Consider the following 20,786-nt stretch of genomic DNA (forward strand, 5'->3'; position numbering starts at 1 on the left):
TTTGAAATTGATTTGATCTGATAAGGTTTATAGACAGATGACATCAATGCTAAATGCTGAGGAAGGAGACAATATGCAGTAATTAGTCCCAAAGCTGTTTCCTAAGCCCTGGATAAGAAGCTCTATTCTGCAGGGTCCTGGGGTCTACAGGGAGATACTGAAGGCTCTCAGCTCTCCTCTGGAAGATACAGATGATCTGTGCTTCATAGCAGCACTCAGCATCTTCCAGAATGAAGCCCATCAAGATCAGTCTGATACAAGAGCAGTCTGATCCAAGGTTTTAATTTCATTTCTTCTCCCCAGAATCAGGAAGTTCATCAGTAAGATCCGCTGTCATTTGGTGCAATAGGATTATAGGGTCAGCAATTAGATGTTGTCATGAAGACAATATACTTATCAGTGGCATTTCTTATTTCTCGTTTAGAAATTATTTTTGCCTTTTAGTTGATTTTTTTTTTCCCCTCAGCAATTAAATGCATAGGCTTTAAATAATTGGGCTTTCTTAGCTACCTCAGTGTTACAGTAATAAGCTTCATTCAGCTGTATCCTCTGGGTGGGGCCAAACTTATAGTGAAGAACTTAAGTATATATGCTGTTGTGGTAGTATACTCTGCCTGTAGCTGTGTTTATGGGGTGTTTTTGTTTTGTTTCTTTGGTTTAGTTTTATTTTTTGTTGTTTTCCTTCTGAATATTTAATTGATGTAATGCAAGAGGCACGTTAATGGGCTTAGTCTTTTCTGACAAAGATTTTGTTGGTTCTGTAAGAACCACAGATTTTTCCCCAAAATAGTCAATGCTATTCCTCTTTCTTGGGGATTTTCCAACATTCACTCTCTGTGTTGTGATAACAAAATCAAGGTAATACTCAAAGGGCAGATCAACAGCAGGCAGGCTGTTGTCTAAAGCAAACAATTTTCTTTCCTGATGAAGTGGTGTCACTTCCAGGCAAACAATTCAGCAGAGAGGATGTACAAATTAAAGCTGTTGGGCTCCTATGGCTGACAAATTTGTCTAAAAATGGGGAAGGCTTTAACTTCAAATAACTACTCCACAAATTCTTACAAAATTTGTTTTATGTGGATGCAAAATACAGAATCAAACCTTGTAACAAGGTCTAAAAATTAGTATTTGATTCTTTCCTCTGCTCTTCTCTCAGACTATACTCTGCACTCCAAGTATCAAGAAATATTTTCGTGCATCTTTGAATGATTTTAGCTTCAGAAGGCAGTGGTTTGGGGAGGGATGTCAGAATACTTTTGTCTTCCAAAGTGGCTATTGCTCAGTTTTCACTCACCTAGCTCTAAATGTGTCTCTTTTCAATATCCTATTGCTTTTTTTATTTTGTTTCAAGATGTCTTGAATAATGCAGGCAGAAGTAGAAGCCTAACATAGCTTTCTGTGCTACACTTCAGAGAAACAAGAGAGTAGCGTGGGAGGGAGGGATAAGTTCTCAAAAGCTACAAGGATCTACCTTTACCTTTCTGAGTTCTTTATATCTTGCCTAAGGACTAACAACAAAATCTGTGCCATGCTGAGAACTGAATTCCTTTTCAGTTACTTTTTTTTTTGTTTGTTTTCTTTTTCCTGAAATGCATTTCTAATCTTCTTAACAAAGTACTGACCTAGCATAACTTGATTTATGAAATCTGATGAGACTGCAATCCTTTATGGAATAAATTTAGGCTAATTTACTTTTTATGTTATTGTAAAACCTATAGGCAATAGTCAACGTGATTTTGAAATCTCAGATTTTGCAGTGAAACACGTAACAGTACCTGCTGACAGAGGTGTTCCGCCATATAGAAGAACAAAACATTTAATGGCCCATTTGTATATTTGGCTTCACTGGGCTTTCCTAGCAACACCAGAATTCTAGCAGGGCTGACCTGTGCCCCTAGTGCATGTACAGCTTTAGAAATCTCTGAGTTTCCAGCTTCTGAATACATTGTATATTCTGAATACATGACACACTTGCACCCCTACAGTTTTCAAAGTTTGCATAACTGGCTCCAGTGGCCCAGAACTGCAAAACATGCTGCATAGAAACTGAAGGGTGAAAACAATGATATACTAAAGTCTATCTACATATCAGTTTTGTTTTTTTTGTTTGTTTGTTTGTGTGTATGTTTATTTTTCCATTCACTGAGCATGCAATTAGTCTAGTCTTGACCAAAGCTGCTCCTGGAAAAAAATAAAAATAAATAAAATAATATAATAATATATATATTCTAACATTTGGTTACTGACATGCAGAAAAGAGGAATATAATTTTGATATATATATATATTCAATAGAACATTGCAACTACTGTGTTTATGAAGCACTTAAAGATTCTCCAGTGTTTAATGTTTTATACTTACTGTGTTCTAGACTCAGGAGAATTCCAGCTCAGTGAAGAGCAGCTAAATGCTTGATTAAAAATAAACCACTTAAAACCAAAACAATTTTTGGCTTTTCTTCCTCCACAGTTTCCATGGAATTCTTATGGCAGTTTGCTAGAAAGTGATTTGGTTGTATGACTTTTTTAAAGTAGCAATTGGCCTGTTCTGCCAGCTGAAAGCATGTGGTAAACAGAAAAGCTTTAGCTGTAAATTAATAACACCTATAGCACCTGCGGTACCGAACTTTTACTGCAAGAATGAATCTCACCCAGTAACTCTTCTGAGGCAGTTATGCTACAGTGCATGGATTTGAGAAGATACATGTATACAGCTTGCAATATACATAACAGTATACATAACATAACATAACAGTCAGCTGTCTCTTTATTTTCTGCTTTCACTGGTATGTCCTGAAAAGTCTAGGTCTTTCTGTTGATTTGGGGTCTCATTTCTGTTATTCAGAATGTTGTCTTATCTGTATGGATAACAGTTCCAGTAAGAAGCCAGAGCGACAGACTTAGATGTAGTAAAAATTCATAAAACCAGAAGAGTTTCATGTCAGACATAAAGAGTTCCTGAATTAAGTATGTGGGGTTCTAATGATGCTTAAAATTTAAAAAATAAAGCAAACAGCTAGCAGAGATTCAAATAAGAATTATCTCATCATGAAGTTAAGTGAAGCTACTGAAAAGATGAAGTACGTTATTTTGTTAATTTCTTTGGGATTAAAACTAGTATTGAGAAAGAACAGGTGAATTATCAAACTGAGACACAGATGTCTGGAAAACACTGTTCTGTCAGAAAATTTCTCATTTTTAAGTTATCAACTGCGTCTGGGGAATGAAAAAGAGGAAGACGTTGAAATATTTTTGATAGTTGTAAGACCATTAACTGGAGAACTACTAATTCAAGACTAATTTATGGTTGAAAGCCTGCAACTGAGATAGGGTTTATGGAAGTTACTGTCTCAAACTTAAAATAGCAGTCATAATTTTTCAAGATGATGGAATGCTCTGGATGAAGAATTGAACAATCTTACAGTGAAATCACTTAGCAAATTACAATTTTTTTCCTGTTTATAAGGATATTTCCTTAACAATCTAGACCTGAAATGTTACAAAAAGTGAGAACAGCAGAACAATCAGTATATCTTGGAGGGAGGTTAACTGGAGCAAGTTTTGATGTCTCCTATAGGACAAGGAGAATTGCTTTTTAGATTCCATTCACTCTATGATTTAGGTTTATGTTGATTTAGGTTTATGAGATGTTAGACAACTGTCCTGGAGATAAAAGCTCTACCTTGAAGGCATTCACATTACTGAGTGAAATTAATCTCATCCTTTGAAATTCAACACTTGAACAAAGGTGGTAAGAGGAGCATATCATCCTCACATACAGGCTTAAGTTGTATTGGAAGCAATGGGAGCAATGGAAAAGATTTAAATATGATTTTTCTCTTCATGAAACCTAAGCAATGTCCTGCCTTTGCACAAACTGGTAAGCTTGTTAGATGGAAAAAACATTTTACAAATTGTAGAGAGAAGAAAAAGTCCAGAAGAGAAGTGAAGGGCAAAAAGGGAGAAGAAGAGGAATTGTTATAAATGTAACTACTAGAAATTGTTCAAATGGCAGCTTATAAGCAGAATTAGAATTATTACATATGAGTAGCACACTAGTGCATGAGACAACATGTTAAAAACCTAAGCTGTTATAATGAGAAAAAATAAAACTGAATGTAGAAAAATCTATTGATTCTGTAATCTGTTGATTACGTACTGCAGATTTTTTTTTATTATTTTTTTTTACTGTATTGTACAAATTAGGTGTTAAAGTAAAATAACATTGAATAATTTTTGTTATTGTTTGAGACAATACAAGATGTAAGACAGAGTTGGCACGTCAGACAAGGTAGCCTTTTTGAGAGAAAGGTAATGATGAAGAGCTTGAGCACATGAGAACATATTTTTAAAGTGGCTAGAGAATCTAAATGAACCAGCAAAAAGCAAAGCCAAGTTATTAACAGATTGACAAATAATTATTAAAAAAAAAAAGGAAAAGAAACCGAAGGCTACCACAAAGATCGTTGACTGATGCTGCATAAGTAATTAAACCTAATTGAACTGTAGGTACATGGTTACTGGTGGCTATAAATTTGTTTGCTTGTGCTGAAAAAGAGTGCTTGCTCTGGATTTTTATCACACTAGACAGAAATAGCATTATTAAAGATTGCAGTTGCAGGACATCTCAGATATTAAAATTGTGGGAAATCAACTATGGTAATGATAGAGAATAAATAATCTGATTTCGTGCATTTAAATTTTTTTCCCTCAAGAGTATAATTCTAAACACGATCTTCTAATCCCAGGGTATCCACAGTTTAATGGTCTCACACAAGATAGTTTCTCAATTATTCAAAGATCTGTTAAAATTTTGGGGGACTATAACTGACACAACTAAATTATGCAGCAATAATCTTGAGCCTGGAATTGTCAGTACCAAACATACCATTTGACAGGAAGTTTAAAATGAGACTACCTGACTGTATAACTACTAAAAGATGTAAACAAGGATACTCTAAATTCTTATGAATAGTATAAAAAGGTCAAAGAGAAAATATAGTGTGCTAAAACATTGCCGAGGCGATCAGCTCCGGGGCAGACGCGTTCTGCAGCGGAGCGGTGGATCGGGACAGGCAGGGCTTTTTTTTCCAGCATCGAGGCCACTCGAGGGTGCGGCCAGGACCCAGCAGCCCTCGCGAGGGAGGCTGACGAGGCATAGGCGGAGCCAGCAGCGCCCCCTCCCCGGCCGTTCAAAAGCAGCCCCTAGGGAGTGCAAGCGACCAGGAGCGCGGCGACCAGGGCGGGCAAACAGGGCGTGGCGCATCAGAAGGGTGTGGTGCGGCAGTTCGCGCAGGCAGTGCGAGCAGGGAGGGCCCCTCGCCGGTCTTTTGCAGTGGTCTTTCCCTTTGATACCTGTAACCTGCCTGCGAGGAACCTGGCCATGGTATCAACCAGGCAGAAAACCATGGCCTCCGCATCTCTTGCGGCCTCTCCAGCTGCTGTCACCAATGTGGCTACTCAGACGGAGGGCTTAGGGAAACACACAGCCGTCCAGGTCTTGGGCTGCAGGGTGTGCCCGAGTCTTCTGTCGGTATCCAACCGCAGCGGCGAGGGGTATGCCTGTGGGAGGTGTGCCCAGGTTGAAGAGCTGCTCAGCCAGGTAGCGGAGCTTCGGGAGGAGGTGAGCAGGCTCAGAAGCATCAGGGAGTCAGAGAGGGAAATTGATGGGTGGAGGTGTACTCTGCCCTCTCTGAGCCAGACTCATGAGCCTGCCATAGCACAAATGTCTCCTGCTACGCAGAAGACAAAAGTTCCCTCATCCTGTCAGGCAGCAGGAGGGGACCTAAGCCAAGGGGGGGAATGGAGGCAGGTTCCTGTTCGGGGAGTAGACGAGCCCTGTCCCTGCCCATCTCACCTTCCCATCTACCCTTATATAACAGGTACGAAGCTCTAGAACATGACAACCAGAACGACGAAGCAGGCGAAAGCCTGTCCCGGTTGGTGAGGATGCCTAAGGCAAGGTCCCCTACCCCCCACATTGCTACATCAGTTCTCAAAAAAAGAAAGAAGGGTTATTGACATGGGGGACTCCCTTTTGAAAGGGACAGAGGGCCCAATATGCTGACTGGACCCTACCCACAGGGAATTCTGTTGCCTCCCTGGGGCTCGGGTGAGAGACTTCGCTAGGAAAGTCAAGTGCCTGGTACGGCCCACCGACTACTACCCGCTACTGGTCTTTCAGGCTGGTAATGACGAGGTAGCAACAAGAAGTCCGAGAGCGATCAAAAGGGACTTTAGGGCTTTTGGGCGACTACTTAAAGGATCAGGGGCACAGGTTGTGTTTGCCTCTGTTCTTCTGATAGGAGGGATCGAAGCTGACAAGCGGACGCATCACATTAACACGTGGCTACGGGACTGGTGCAACGGGCAGAATTTTGGGTTTTTCGATCACGGGAAGGTCTACGCAACCCCAGGCCTGCTGGCACCAGATGGGATGCGCCTCTCTCAGAGAGGGGTGAGGATTTTTGCTCAGGAGTTGGCTGGGCTGATAGATAGGGCTTTAAACTAGAGTCGAAGGGGGAAGGGGATAGAACCAGGCACGCCGGTGACAAACTAAGGGATGGTGTGCTAGAATCAGAGGGGCTGTGTCCTAGTGAGGCCCTTCGGTTGGATACACAAGGTGCTGCGTGTAGGGAGGCGCATTTGAAGTGCTTCTACACAAATGCATGCAGTATGAGGAATAAAATGGATGAGCTGGAAGTCTTGGCCCAGTCCCACAGCTACGACATCATCGGCATAAGCGAAACCTGGTGGGATGAGTCCTGTGGCTGGTGTGTTGCAATAGATGGTTACAGGCTCTTCAGGAGGAACAGGCAGGGTAGGTGAGGTGGTGGGGTGGCGATGTATGTGAAGAATGGGCTGGACTGTGTGGAACTTCAAGCTGGCGATGGCAAAGTTGAGAGCCTCTGGGTAAGGATTAAGGGACGAACAAATAAAGGGGATGTAGTTGTGGAAGTCTATTACAGACCACCTGGGCAGGACGACAACGCTGATGAATTATTCTTTGCAGAACTAAGAGATGCCTTGAGATCGACTCCCCTCATCCTAATGGGGGATTTTAACTTGCCAGACATCAACTGGGATCACCACACGGCTGACACGAGCAAGTCCAGGCCGTTCATAAAGCACCTAGATGATAACTTCTTGGTGCAGGTGCTAAGGGAGCCAACTAGGAAAGGCGCCCTCCTAGATCTGTTGCTGGAGAACAGAGGGTCTTGTGGGAGACGTGGCAATTGGCGGCCGTCTCGGTCATAGTGACCATGAAGTGGTTGAGTTTAGAATTTATGGTGACAGAAGGAAAACTGCCACCAAAACTTCAGCCCTGGATGTGGGGAAAGCAGACTTCAGGCTGCTCAGGGAATTAGTCAGCAAGGTTCCCTGGGAAACTGCTTTTGAAGGCATTGGTGTCCATCAGCGCTGGTCCATCTTTAAGCACTGCCTCCTAAAAGCTCAAGATCAGGCAATTCCAAAATATCGGAAGTCAGGCAGGCGGGGCAGAAGGCCGGCCTGGCTGACCAGGGATCTTCTACTGGAGCTAAGGCGAAAAAAGAAAGTGTACGGCTGCTGGAAGGAGGGTCAGGCGATGATGAAGGAATATAGGGATGCTATTCGTGTTTGTAGGGAGAAAATTCGTGTGGCCAAAGCCCAACTAGAGTTGAAGCTGGCCATGTCTGTGGGAGACAATAAAAAAGGTTTTTTTTAGATATATGAACAGAAAAAGGAGAACCAAAGAAAACATAGGTCCGCTACTAGATGGGGAAGGTCTCCTCACAGACAATGACACAGGCAAAGCAGAGATGTTTAATGCCTTCTTCGCCTCTGTCTTCAACACTGATGATGGGCTTCGGGACCCAGGGTGCCCTGGGCTGGAGGGCCATGGCGGTGGGAATGACAAACTCCCAACCGACCCTGAACGTGTGCGGGATTTGCTGCCCCACCTGGATCCATACAAGTCCATGGGTCCGGATGGGATTCATCCCAGGGTGCTTAAAGAGCTGGCAGACGTCATCGCGGGACCTCTCTCAATTATTTTTCAACGATCTTGGGAATCTGGTGAGGTCCCATTGGACTGGAAGCTGGCAAATGTTGTGCCAATTTTCAAGAAGGGTAAGAAAGAAGACCCTAGCAATTACAGGCCTGTCAGTCTCACGTCAGTGCCTGGTAAAATTATGGAGAGGATGATCCTTGAAGTTACTGAAGCGCACCTGGGGGACAATGCAGTCATTGGTCCCAGCCAACATGGGTTCATGATGGGTAGGTCCTGCCGAACAAATTTGATTTCCTTTTATGATAAGATCACCCATCTAGTTGATCAAGGGAAACCAGCTGATGTGATCTTTTTGGACTTCAGCAAAGCTTTTGACACGGTTTCCCATAGGATCCTACTGGACAAAATGTCCAGCATACAGCTAAACAAAAACATCATACGATGAGTGAGCAATTGGCTGCCAGGCAGGGCTCAAAGGGTTGTGGTAAATGGGGCCACATCTGGCTGGCAGGTGGTCACTAGTTGGGTCCCTCAAGGCTCCATTTTAGGGCCAGTCCTCTTCAATGTTTTTATAAATGATTTGGATGTAGGACTAGAAGGTGTTCTGGGCAAATTTGCTGACGACACTAAACTTGGAGGAGTTATGGACTCGGATGAGGGTGGAAAGGCCTTGCAGAGAGATCTGGACAGATTGGAGAGCTGGGCGATCACCAACCACATGAAGTTTAACAAAAGCAAGTGCCAGATCCTGCACCTGGGACGGGGCAACCCTGGCTATACGTACAGACTGGGCGACGAGACGCTGGAGAGCAGCCTTGCAGAGAGGGATCTGGGGGTTGTGGTTGACAGCAAGTTGAATATGAGACAGCAGCGTGCCCTGGCAGCCAGGAGGGCCAACCGTATCCTGGGGTGCATCAAGCACGGCATTGCTAGTCGGTCGAGGGAAGTGATTGTCCCGTTCTGCTCTGCACTGGTGCGGCCTCACCTCGAGTACTGTGTGCAGTTCTGGGCACCACAGTACAAAAAGGGCATTAAACTGTTGGAGAGTGTCCAGAGGAGGGCGACAAAGATGGTGAAGGGCCTAGAGGGGAAGACATATGAGGAGCGGCTGAGGTCACTGGGCCTGTTCGGCCTGGAGAAGAGGACGCTGAGGGGGGGACCTCATCGCAGTCTACAACTTCCTCGCGAGGGGGAGTGGAGAGGCAGATGACCTATTCTCTGTTATCACCAGTGACAGGACCCGCAGGAACGGTGTGAAGCTGAGGCGGGGGAAGTTTAGGCTGGACATCAGGAAGAGGTTCTTCACTGAGAGGGTGGTCGCACACTGGAACAGGCTCCCCAGTGAAGTAGTCACTGCACCAAGCCTGTCTGAATTTAAGAAGAGATTGGACTGTGCACTTAGTCACATGGTCTAAACTTTTGGGCAGACCTGTGCGGTGCCAGGAGTTGGACTTGATGATCCTTATGGGTCCCTTCCAATTCGGGATATTCTATGATTCTATGATTCTATTCCACATGACCCTTTTCAACAGCAAGATAATGTGTGTGCAGTATGACTAACAGTGAAAGAAGCAGAAGATTCATGTGAAATTATTCTTTGCCCCTGGAAGATGACTGCTAAATGAGAACAGACCTAGAATAGAACTGAAATTATCTTCTACAAAAGGAAGATCAGAGGGGGAAAAAAAAAAAAAAAGAAAAAAAAAAAAGAGGATTGAGTCCTTATGCAAAATCTAAACAGAAGACAGTAGATTAAGTAGCACAAAGTAAGAACAAACTTGCAGAACAATGCAAAATCTGAGTAAAACAGAGTTCTGATCCCATGAGATTATTCAGAGACCAATTGATAGACTGGTTAAAAACTATGTATTATAAATACATTTCTTTTAGAAAATAAAGGATACAAAGTACTTCCCATTACCAGGCTTTGGACAAAATGTTCCATGCTCTGAACAATTCTGAGTAAGACTAATGGTATGAACAGCTTGAGTAATAAAAAAAAAAAAAAAGAAAAAAAAAGAAATATCTCTAACAAAACCTCTTGAAAATGTTTGTTAGTCTACCTGTTATGCTAAAGACTCAACATAAATGTAAAAATCACATTGAATATATCTTAATGACTGCCTATGAATAGTGCTTGTAATCTGCTTTTTATTTTCTGCCCACTCTCTTCACTCCTTTTATTGCCCTTTGTCTGTAACGTGTTTAAAAATCTGTTTGAGCACATGCAGTTTCTATTCTCATTATTGAAATTCTTTCCAAGGATTCACTTTTTCTTCAATTCCAGCAAATGTAGTCCTAATATATTTTCTGCCACATTGTTTTGGCAGAAAATAATAAAGGTAAGTAAAAGAAGCATAAAACAACCTCAAATATTCACTTCCTTTCCTGTTACATCCATCTTTTGATGTCTGTTCTTTCTTGTAATATCTTAAAAGTGGAAAGAATGTCTTTACATTTGTACTTCCTTAGATAATGCTAATGTTGTTGTCACTTAAAAAAAAAAAATACAGAATTTAAATTAATGACTTGGAGGCAAATTTTGTAGTTTGTTGCTGCCACGCTCTTGGCACAAAAGGCCTTATTTTCCTCTCCGTTACCCACATAGAGCAGTAGTGCAACAGCCCCACCATCAACGGAATTAATTACAGATTTAAACAGTGTGGTTGAGGGATGAATCAAATCTGGAGAATTTATAAGAATTAGCAGACTGATGAGAATCCTCTCTGGCTGTTATCTACTTAGCTGCTTTTGTGAGAAACAATCTGTGAGAAACACGGGCTCAGGCAAGGATCTCAGTGAAGTAGCATTTTTATTTGTGGTTGCAATAGCGGGTGTCCTGCGAGCAGGAGCTTACAGCAGAAGTTTATCATAATCTTATATTCCCTGTTACCTCTATTACACTTGATTCCTCCCCTGTTTCCTCACTGGCTGAGTACTACAGGGTCACAACCTACTCAACAGTTGTTACCATACCATATATATGCAATTTTATTTGACCAACCTTTAATTTCTCCTTTTCCATATTTTTTTTTTTTCTTCTTCTTCTCTTGTGACTGGAAGCACCTGTGACTGTTTTCTTTTTGGTGATTCCGCAACTGCTTGTCTTGTGTTTCTTAGCCATCCTCCTTATTTTGGAACACTGGGACCTTCCACTGTCCCCTTATCTGCTTAACATTCCCGCCACTGTTACGGCACTCTTATGCCTGTACAATCACTTTCAAATATGCAAGGTTAGTGGAATTTTCCACTGCAAAACCATAATTTTAATTCTCACACTTCCAGGCATCATTAGTGGGCGTCATTAATGTTTTGTGCTACCATGTGCTCGAGGTGGGCAGGAGGAACCAGCCTTCCATCAGGGAAGATTACAGACCACCTCACTATCTTAGTGAGGCGTAGTTCTTGTCCCCACGTTTGGATACAAGCCCTGGTTCTCGCACTGCTCTTTAAACTAACACCGGCTGTAGCTCTGATGTAAATGGATACACTAAACCTCTAGGAGGTGTGGGGGTATTCAATAAATCTCTCGGTTTAGTCTTACAACACTGGAAGCTACAGGGTATGTGTAGGTTTGTTTGTTTTTTCTTTATGTGAATTGGAATCTGAAGTGGACAAAGACTAGATTTCATACCCAGAAAGACATATATAGTTGATATTTTTGTTTCTCTTTCATTCTTTTTTTGTTGTGTGACCTTTGTGAATTATGCCATCAATCCCAGAAATCTGAATTCTTAAAATAAATTCTCACTTAAGGAAAAAGAAATTTCCTTGACACTTCTTAGAATCATAGCATCATAGAATTCTTGCTAAATTAATTGTCTGCTCTCAGCCATCAAAAAGTGTCTACTTATCACCATACCATCTTTTTCTATTTTTTTCTTCCATTCTGGAGGTTGTGTTAGGCTAAGCATAAATTATTAATACATGAATTTGAAAATATAAACATCTGCTTCAGAGCAGTGCTGCTTTGGGGAGCAGAAGATGAGACAAAAAGAACAGAGAATTCATTTTGGTGATGTGAATTGTGTGTTAAAAGCTTTGCAAATTTCAGGATACAGTGATGTTCTTGTGTAGCCACACTCCTTTTGCAGTCCTCAGCTGCCACCTTCCCTCCTGTAAGTCACAGAAATTTTAAAATCAGAGTAAGAATGCCATTTTCCACTAATGTTGAAAAGCATTTGTCCACAGGCAAATTTGGAGTCTTTTCCTAGATGATTTTTAATTTGCGTTTATTATTGAAACCTGAGGACCCCTACTTTGCAAATGAAGTAATGACACTTTGGTGACTTACATTTTGGGCGATCAGTTAAAAATAATAAAGAAGTATTGTGTGAGAACCATCTCTGGAAGTGTTCAAGGCTAGGTTGGATGGGGCTTTGAGCAACCTGGTCTAGTGGAAAGTGTCCCTGACGAAGGTAGGAGAGTTGGAACTAGATGATCTTTAAAGGCCCTTCCAACCCAAACCATTCTATGATTCTATAAGAAGTGTACAGGTCATCAACTCTCCAGAAGGCTAACTTATGTAAAACTCTTGCCCTCACATTGGAAAAGAAGGCCACAAATAGCTTTTTGTCATTGTTGTTGCTGCTGTTAATCTCTGCTCTTTTTAGTACTTTGCTTGCTTACACCAGTGGTGTGCTTTATGTAACTACTGGCAAATAAATAGTGACATAATTACGTGAAAAAAAAGTACAAATCACCCTAGTTTTTGGTAGTGACTGGCTTAACAAAGCAAACTAAACTAAAAAACAAACAAACAAAAAGCAATAGATATAGATAACAGCCAGATAAAAACATTATGTGGTGGTTGAACAATTGGGTGATGGGTTGAGCTAAGGGTTGTAGTACATGGAGTTACATGAGGCTGGTGGCCAGTCACTAGTGGGGTTCCACAGGGCTCCATTTTAGGGCCACTTCTCCTCACTTTTTTCATAAATGGCTTGGATTCAGGACTTGAAGGTATACTAAGGAAGTTTGTAGATTACACTAAATTTGGAGGAGCTGTTGACGCCATGGAGGGTAGAGAGATCTCTAACATCTATGTGGAGGGTAGAGAGGATAGAGGCCTTGCAAAGAGATCTTGACTAATTAGAGGGCTGGGCAATCACCAACAATATGAAGTTTGACAAGAGCAAGTACTATACCTGGAATAGGGCATCCATGGATATATGTACAGACTGGGGGATGAGAAGCTGGAGAGCAGCCCCGCAGAAAGGGATCTGGGGGTTCTGGTTGATGGCAAGCTGAATCTGAGTCACCAGTGTGCCCTGGCAGCCAAAAAGGCTGACTATATCCTGCGGGGCATCAGGCACAGCATGGCTAGCTGATCAAGGGAAATGACCATCCTCTGCTCTGTGCTGGTGCAGCCTCATCTTGAGTACTGTGTGCAGTTTTGGGCACCACAGTATAAAAAGGATATAAAACTATTGGAGAGTGTTCAAAGGAGGGCTACAAAGATGGTGAAGGGTCTAGAGAGCATGATGTATGAGGAGCAGCTTGGTTTTTTCCGCCTAGAGAAGAGGAGACTGAGAGGAGACCTAGACTAGGCCTACAGGTCTCGGTCTCTGCAAAGGGAAGGCCTACTAGGCCTTCAGAAAGGGAGCAGAGGGGCAGGAGCTGATCTCTCTGGTAACCAGTGGTAGGAACTGAGGAAATGGCATGAAGCTGTGAAAGGGAACATTCAGGTTAGATATTAGGAAAAGGTTCTTCACTGAGAGGGTGGTCAGGCACTGGAACAGGCTCCCCGGGGAAGTAGTCACTGCAGCAAGCCTGTTGGACTTCAAAAAGTGTTTGGACAACACTCTCAGACATATGGTTTGATTTTGGGGTTGTCCTGTGCGAAACCAGAAGTTGGACTCGATGATCCTTGTGGGTCCCTTCCAACTCAGGATATTCAGTCTTTCTCTCATTAACAAATAATAGTTGCTTTCATTCTGTGTAGTTATATATAAAACTGAGAAATGAAAAGGAACCATTTTATTCATAATATGCTAAATGAAATTGGGCAGAATACCAAAATGTGTACTGTGAAGAAAAGTGAGCAGAAATGTGAAAAAGGCATTCTCAAAATATACTCCTAGTCTTTTCTAACAGAAAAAAAAAAAATATATATATATATATATTGTCTGAAATTCATGTTTCCTTTTCCAGGAATTGAGGTTTGGTTTTCTGTTTTGACACCCTGTATAAGCAATCACTCATCTCAAACAATGGCAATAGGACAAAATCCAGACATGCAAACAGTTGAGGGATAAGTTGTAGAAAGAATGATCCCACCTGAGCTCTGGAAAGAAGATCTCAAAACAATTCTTAGACTAATTTCTCCTTTCCTAATTAAAAAGCAGCAACAGAAGAAAAATTGCAAGTTCACTATTTATTCCTGCTTTGTTCTGAAATGTTGATTTTTTTAAAGGGAAGATTTGCTGATTCATACAGCATAGAGAGCAGATATGTCCTCAATTTCTGCAGAGTGAAAACATCAGCAGTTTTTCAGCATGAGGAGACAGAAAACTTGACTAAAAATACATAAAAGCACAGTTGAAATAAGGTGAAAACAACCTAAAAATATTACTTGGATGAGCATAACCTATTTAGGTGTTGTAAAAGTGCTGCCAGATTATGTGGTTCTGTATTTCCAGGGCATTTACAAGGTCATCCACTCAGTCTACTTTCTTTTCAAAACGGCTCATACCAACTGCATTTTGCAGAATTGTTGTTTAGATGCACACCTCTAGTTCTAGCTTTTCTGTTCATTTCATCCCTTGACTGTAACTCTCCTACCAAGTGAAGAAAGCAACTATGGTGATTTAAATAACCAGTCTGGGTGTAAAGTCAAACTCTGAGTAAATGTTTGAGTTAACTTCTGAGATCATGCTGAATAGCATGGCCAATTTTTGAATCCTTTTCTTACATATAAGGAAACTGGGGACTTCTGTGTGTGAGTACTGAAAGACTGTGACTGCTTTTCAATATCTAAGGTTAGTATTATGTGATTTTCTTTTCCATCTCTAATGCTAATAGACATCTTAGTTTATAACTATAGCTGATTTAGTGTTGTTGGGAAGAGCTATATTATTCGTTTGATTTTTTCAATATGAAATGTCTATCGACAAGTGCTATCAGTAGCACTTCCGATTTCCCATTGCTTTGTAGTAAGCTACACAACCTTCCTGCCTTAAATCTTCAAAATATTTCTGAGATATCCAGAATGATGAAGAACAAAATGAGGGAGGGATTCTGGAAATCTGTATCAGGAAGTCCTAGAAAGCTAGGTGAATTTCTTCAAAGAAGCAGGAATTCTGGAAGTTCTGAGACTGTCCTTCTGAGCTGGAGAAGCAGAAAGAAGAGTACTAGGAATCTTGAAAGCAGCTGGTCAGATGCTGACATGCAGATAGATGCATGTATTACTAGAAGCTCCTACAGAGATCAATATTTCTAGGCGGTCTCTCAACAGGAAGCCTAGAAGGCCTGAACTATCCCATGCTCAAGCAGCTATTACAGATATGTAGTTTCTGGCACCGCTATTGATGTTCCTGGCACCCAGGAGACAGTATAATCCCACCCTTCTTAGAAATCGATTGTATGAGAGGAGGCCTTGAGACTGTGAAGATTTGAAGTAGTTTTCAGAGGCAGATCATCAAAATTGAAATATTTTTATCTAAAGGTTGTTATTTATTACAATAGATTCTGATTTTTAAAAATAGTGTTTTATTGCATAAATCTCAAAAGCTATCCTTTTGTCAGCCAATGCCTGTGCCTGGTGCTGTGTATACAGACAATTAACAAACACTGTAGGAATCAGGAATGCCAATGAATCATGATACATAAAAGCAAAACTACATCATTTGGGGTAAATCTGCCAGTTTACTCCTCATTGACTATTCTCTTTTTATTAGGATGATAGAGCAATTTGCTTTGGGAAAAAACAAACAAAAAAACAATGTAACAACAACAACAACAAAAACCACCATGAAAAACAAGGGAACAGACCAGATTGTCCTGTGTCCAAGGGCAGGGGTGGATTCTTGAAGGAACCTTTTGGCTTTAAGAACAGTGAAACTGTATGTTTGAGTAACACATCGTTGTGGCCTGGTACTAAACTGAGAGAAAACAAAAGCAGGCATAAAAATGAGTGAAATCTACTCCTTTCCCTCAGGGGATTTATTTTCTTTTTGAAGTATGAAAATGCAGAATTCCTTTCTTACCTAAGAAGGGAAAATGAAGATGCCTAAGTCATTATAGATATATGTATTTCATCCCTACTAGCATTTAATAGTTCCTGTCTTATAGTGATAGGACCAATAGTAGAGACGTGCTTTCATTCTTCACACAGTGCTAAGTGACAAAGTGCATGATATTTTTTCAGGGAGATTGCCAGGTCCTCAGACTAAGGATTATTTTGCAGAATAGATGGGGCAAGCCACATTCATGGTGGTAAGGTGACGTTCAGAAAGTGAGAGAAATTTTGAGAAAAAGAAAGACTTGCAAATGATATTGAGGCATGTTTGTTTTGTTTGTTTTTCCCCAAAGTGTTCAGCCACAAGATACTATACAAATTTCCATTAGCCTGTGTTCCACTGAGCCCCCCAGCTCTACAGTCTCCCTCTTACGAGTACAGGACCCTTCTTAAAAGCTAGGGTCCTTATTCAATATTAGTCATAAGTTTTCTCCTAAAAAAAAATAAAAGGAATTAGATTATGCATAGAATATACTCTAGAGAAGAAGGTCTTTCATAGAGTGTGAACTGTATTAGTCCGAAGAATTTACACTTTTTTTTTTTTTTTAATCAGATTTACTGTGGAAGTGACAGTATCTTAGAAAATGCAGAGACCAGTCTCCTTCCTGTGTTGCCCTCAGGCAAAATGTGAAGAAGGTGGAGAGCATCAAAAAAAGTAAGTGCTTCAGGCATTTGCCACTAACAAGTCAGTAATAAGAGAAATAATCTCAACAATGATTAACCACAGTGAATTCCACAAAATTAAAGTAAACAAGAAAACAAAAAGAACAACAACAACAAAAAAGAACTTTTCTCCAGAGCAGATCAGTCCTAAGAGGCTATCCCCATTAGCATTCAGTGAGATTTAAATCTCTACACATTCTTTAATAATAATAATAATAATAATAATAATAATAATAATAATAATAATAATAATATAATAAAAAAACACCAGAGGCAAGTTATGAGGAACTGGAGCTGGTGCACGATGACCCTTCTATGCAGAGCATATACTATTATAGCCACAGTATTACTCAGGACATAGGATTCTTTACGCCCCAGGGCTTTTTGAGACTGTGGGATCAAAGTTCCCCTGGCAGGTTTCTGGGTTGCTGGTATTTTCACTAAAGAGATGTGCTCAAATCCTTATGCATGATTCTCCAGACACAAACCAGAACATGAAAGGAGGCAAATAGAACTGATGCAAGAAACAACTGAGGTGATTGTTGGGAAAAAAAACAAAAAACAAAAAAAACCACAGGAGCTGTACAGTAACAATAAGTGGCAAACTGTGATGGCTGAAATTACTGTAAATTACCAGCAAATTTGTCAGTAAAAAAAAAAAAAAAACAGTCTGATGCTTTGAATAGTATGGCTGCTGTTTTTGTGGGAAATATGCTTTTTCCTCCTAGCTCACAACTTTGTTCCCTGTCCTTCACAGACAGGCTGGTTTCAATAAGGGACTGGTGGGATCTCTTTCAACCAGTGCTCTTCGCTTGTAATCCCCAATGGCTTTTTCTGGTCTTGCTGAATATATAAACGTCAACATATGAAAAACCTTTAAATAAATATTGCACTTGGATTTCTCTCTTAGAAGTATCAAGAGACATAGAGTGGTTTGTAGAATATTCTCCTGCAACTACTAGATAAACTAAATAGAGCGGGTCAAGAGATTATTTTCTGTATCTGCAATTCCAAAGCCAAAGATCCATATTCTAAAGCGCACGTACAGACAAATGGTAATAAACAACAAAGCAGCTATTTTCTGGATTTTGATTGCTAATAATTAATATATACTTCTAGCACATACTTTTTATCCAAAATCATGTGGTGTCTGCAGGTCATTTATACCCTGCTCTGTAGAAATCTTGAATGAGGAAGTTCAATGTGTCAAAATCTATCCACAGTTCCTTTCTGAAGCCTGGTTCGTTGATATTTGGCTTCCACTGACAAAGGAAATTCTAAAGCTGGCTGGTTTCATGCCAAATTATTAACATAAGGGATTCTTACCAGTGGCAAATTTCCTGATATTATATTTTAATTGTGGCATCTGCTAAGGATTTTCTTAAAAAAAAACAACAAAAATTCAGAACAACTCTAGCTGCTGTTGGATAGGTATTTTCAAGATTCATCTGATATGAATATTTATTGGAAATGTTAATATCCCCTGCAGACGAGTAATGAAAACATAGGAACCTGTCTTTCTTTGCTTTTAAGTCAAAATGTCATGCTGTTACATATTCACAGGTGTTGTGGTTTAGCCCGGCTGGCAGTCAAACACCACACAGCCGTTCGCTCACCCTCCCCCCTCCCTCTCCGGGATGGGGGAGAGAAACGGGAAAGTGAAGTCTGTGAGTTGAGATAAAGACAGTTTATTAAGACAGGGAAAAGAATAACAACAATAATAATAATAATAATAGTATTAATAGTAATAATGTGTACGAAATAAGTGATGCACAATGCAATTGCTCACCACCCGTTGACCGATGCCCAGCCTATCCCCGAGCAGCCGCCCCCCCCCCTCCACCCCGGCTAGCCACCCCTATATATTGTTCAGCATGACGTCAGATGGTATGGAATACCCCTTTGGCCAGTTTGGGTCAGCTGTCCTGGGTCTGTCCCCTCCCAGCTCCTGCTGCACCCCTGGCCTGCTTGCTGGCAGGACAGAGTGAGAAGCTGAAAAGTCCTTGGCTTGGTGTAACTGCTATGCAACAATTAAAACATCAGCATGTTATCAGCGCTCTTCTCATCCTAATCCAAAACATAGCACCCTGCAAGCTACTAGGAGGAAAATTAACTCTGTCCTACCTGAAACCAGGACAACAGGTTAAAAATTATCAAATGGTCCACACAAGTTACTTTATCATTACTCCAAAAGCAATTTATATTTTTTTCCTTCTTTTGGCTATATCATACATAAAGTAAATTTTATCTGATTTTTAGGTGCTTAACTGTTAATGTGTAGAATGTGTAGCACAAAGGAAAAAAGCATGTGAGATTGTCAAGAACTATCTTGATATTTTAAATGTCTTGATATTTTGAAATAATTATCTAAAAAAATATCACTTAGGACCTTACGTAGGTCCATTAGTAGGAAATGTTTAAAACTATTACGAGCCAAAGTTTTTGACAAGGTTTTATAGGGACAGAGTGTCTGGAAGAAGATGAGAGAGAAGGTGGGGGAGAAAGTCTGTTATTTGGAAAGTATACTGTGTTTTTTCTAAAATGCTTTAGAAATATGACATCATTTTTTCCTGACTTGAACTTTGGACAGCATATTGACATGAAATCAATTTGGTAACATGAAAGGCCTTCACTTAAGGAAAGATCTGAGAAATCCAAACCAAAAGTGAATTCTCTGTAGGCCCGATCTTGCTTTATTCTCTATAGCAATTATGTCAGAAATACAATGAAGATCAAAATCCCAGGAGGAAGTAACCTTTTTTCCTTTGAAAATTTCTGTGCTTATGAAGACGTGGTCTTGGTTTCTGCTTTCGGAATGTTAATTAAGCTTTCCCTGGGAGGAAAGCCCAGACCATGTGTGCTGGGCACAGGAACGACTCACCTCAGTCATTGAATTTGGTCTCTGCTGAGTGATATGTGGACTTGAGACAAAGTGGTCAAACTGGGAGGGAGGAGAAATATCGCATTCTCAAATCCTCAGCAAACATCTGACAAGTAGAAATAGTTTATGCATAAGAGCTAACAGAGAATGCTTCGGTCTCTTATTTCATCTCCTTCCTGGTGTTATAAATCCACACTGTCAGGAATATCGTATTTTATTTGCTAAGCCCCTTGGGGAGGAAAAATAAATAAAAATTAGCAATGGAAGAAAAGGATTGATCTGAGGTCTGCATTAAATGCTGCATGTTCACTATGTTGTAGATATACTGCCTCTCTCTCACTGGTTGGAAGTTATTTAATGGTCCAGCTGAAACGAGTTCCATAATGAAGGAATACATGAAAACAAATACTGCAAAGAGCCATTGCACTGTCTATCTATCTCTCTAACTTAAATGAGTGAATGTATTAAAGGGAAGTATGAGCAGGAGGATGCCACTGAAACACCAACAGTAGGAGTAAGAAGTAAAGGAAGAATGCCTATATATTCTTCTTAGAGAAACAATGATAGAGGGAGAGGCAGAAGTACAGGCCCTTCAGGTAGACTTCTTTTTGCACAAGCAGTTTTACATACTGAGTGTGTTTTGAACTGCTGATCATTTATGCATTAAAAAAAGCAAGCTCAAATATAAGCTTAGGTCATTGGAAAAGAAAAAAAAAAAAAAGAAAAAAAAAAAAGGAAAGGTCTCTTAGAATTTTAATATTTTTTCCTAAAGTCATTGCAGGCTTATTTTTTCCAGGAAGCTTTTTCACCTTCACAGCTAAAGTCCATGAAGTCCATGATCTTCTTTATGATCTTCAGCTGTTATTGGAGCAACTGTAGCTATACTAGCTGAGAGATCTCCAAGAAGAGAAAACCATTAAAGGCCTAGAGGGAAAAAGAACCTAGTTGCAAGAAAGACAAATTAGGTCCTCAGGCATGTTTCCTAAAGGAAAGATGTGACATTCCCTGGGAAGCA

This window comes from Cygnus atratus, chromosome 5, assembly GCF_013377495.2.
Source record: "Cygnus atratus isolate AKBS03 ecotype Queensland, Australia chromosome 5, CAtr_DNAZoo_HiC_assembly, whole genome shotgun sequence".
Lineage (NCBI taxonomy): Eukaryota > Metazoa > Chordata > Aves > Anseriformes > Anatidae > Cygnus > Cygnus atratus.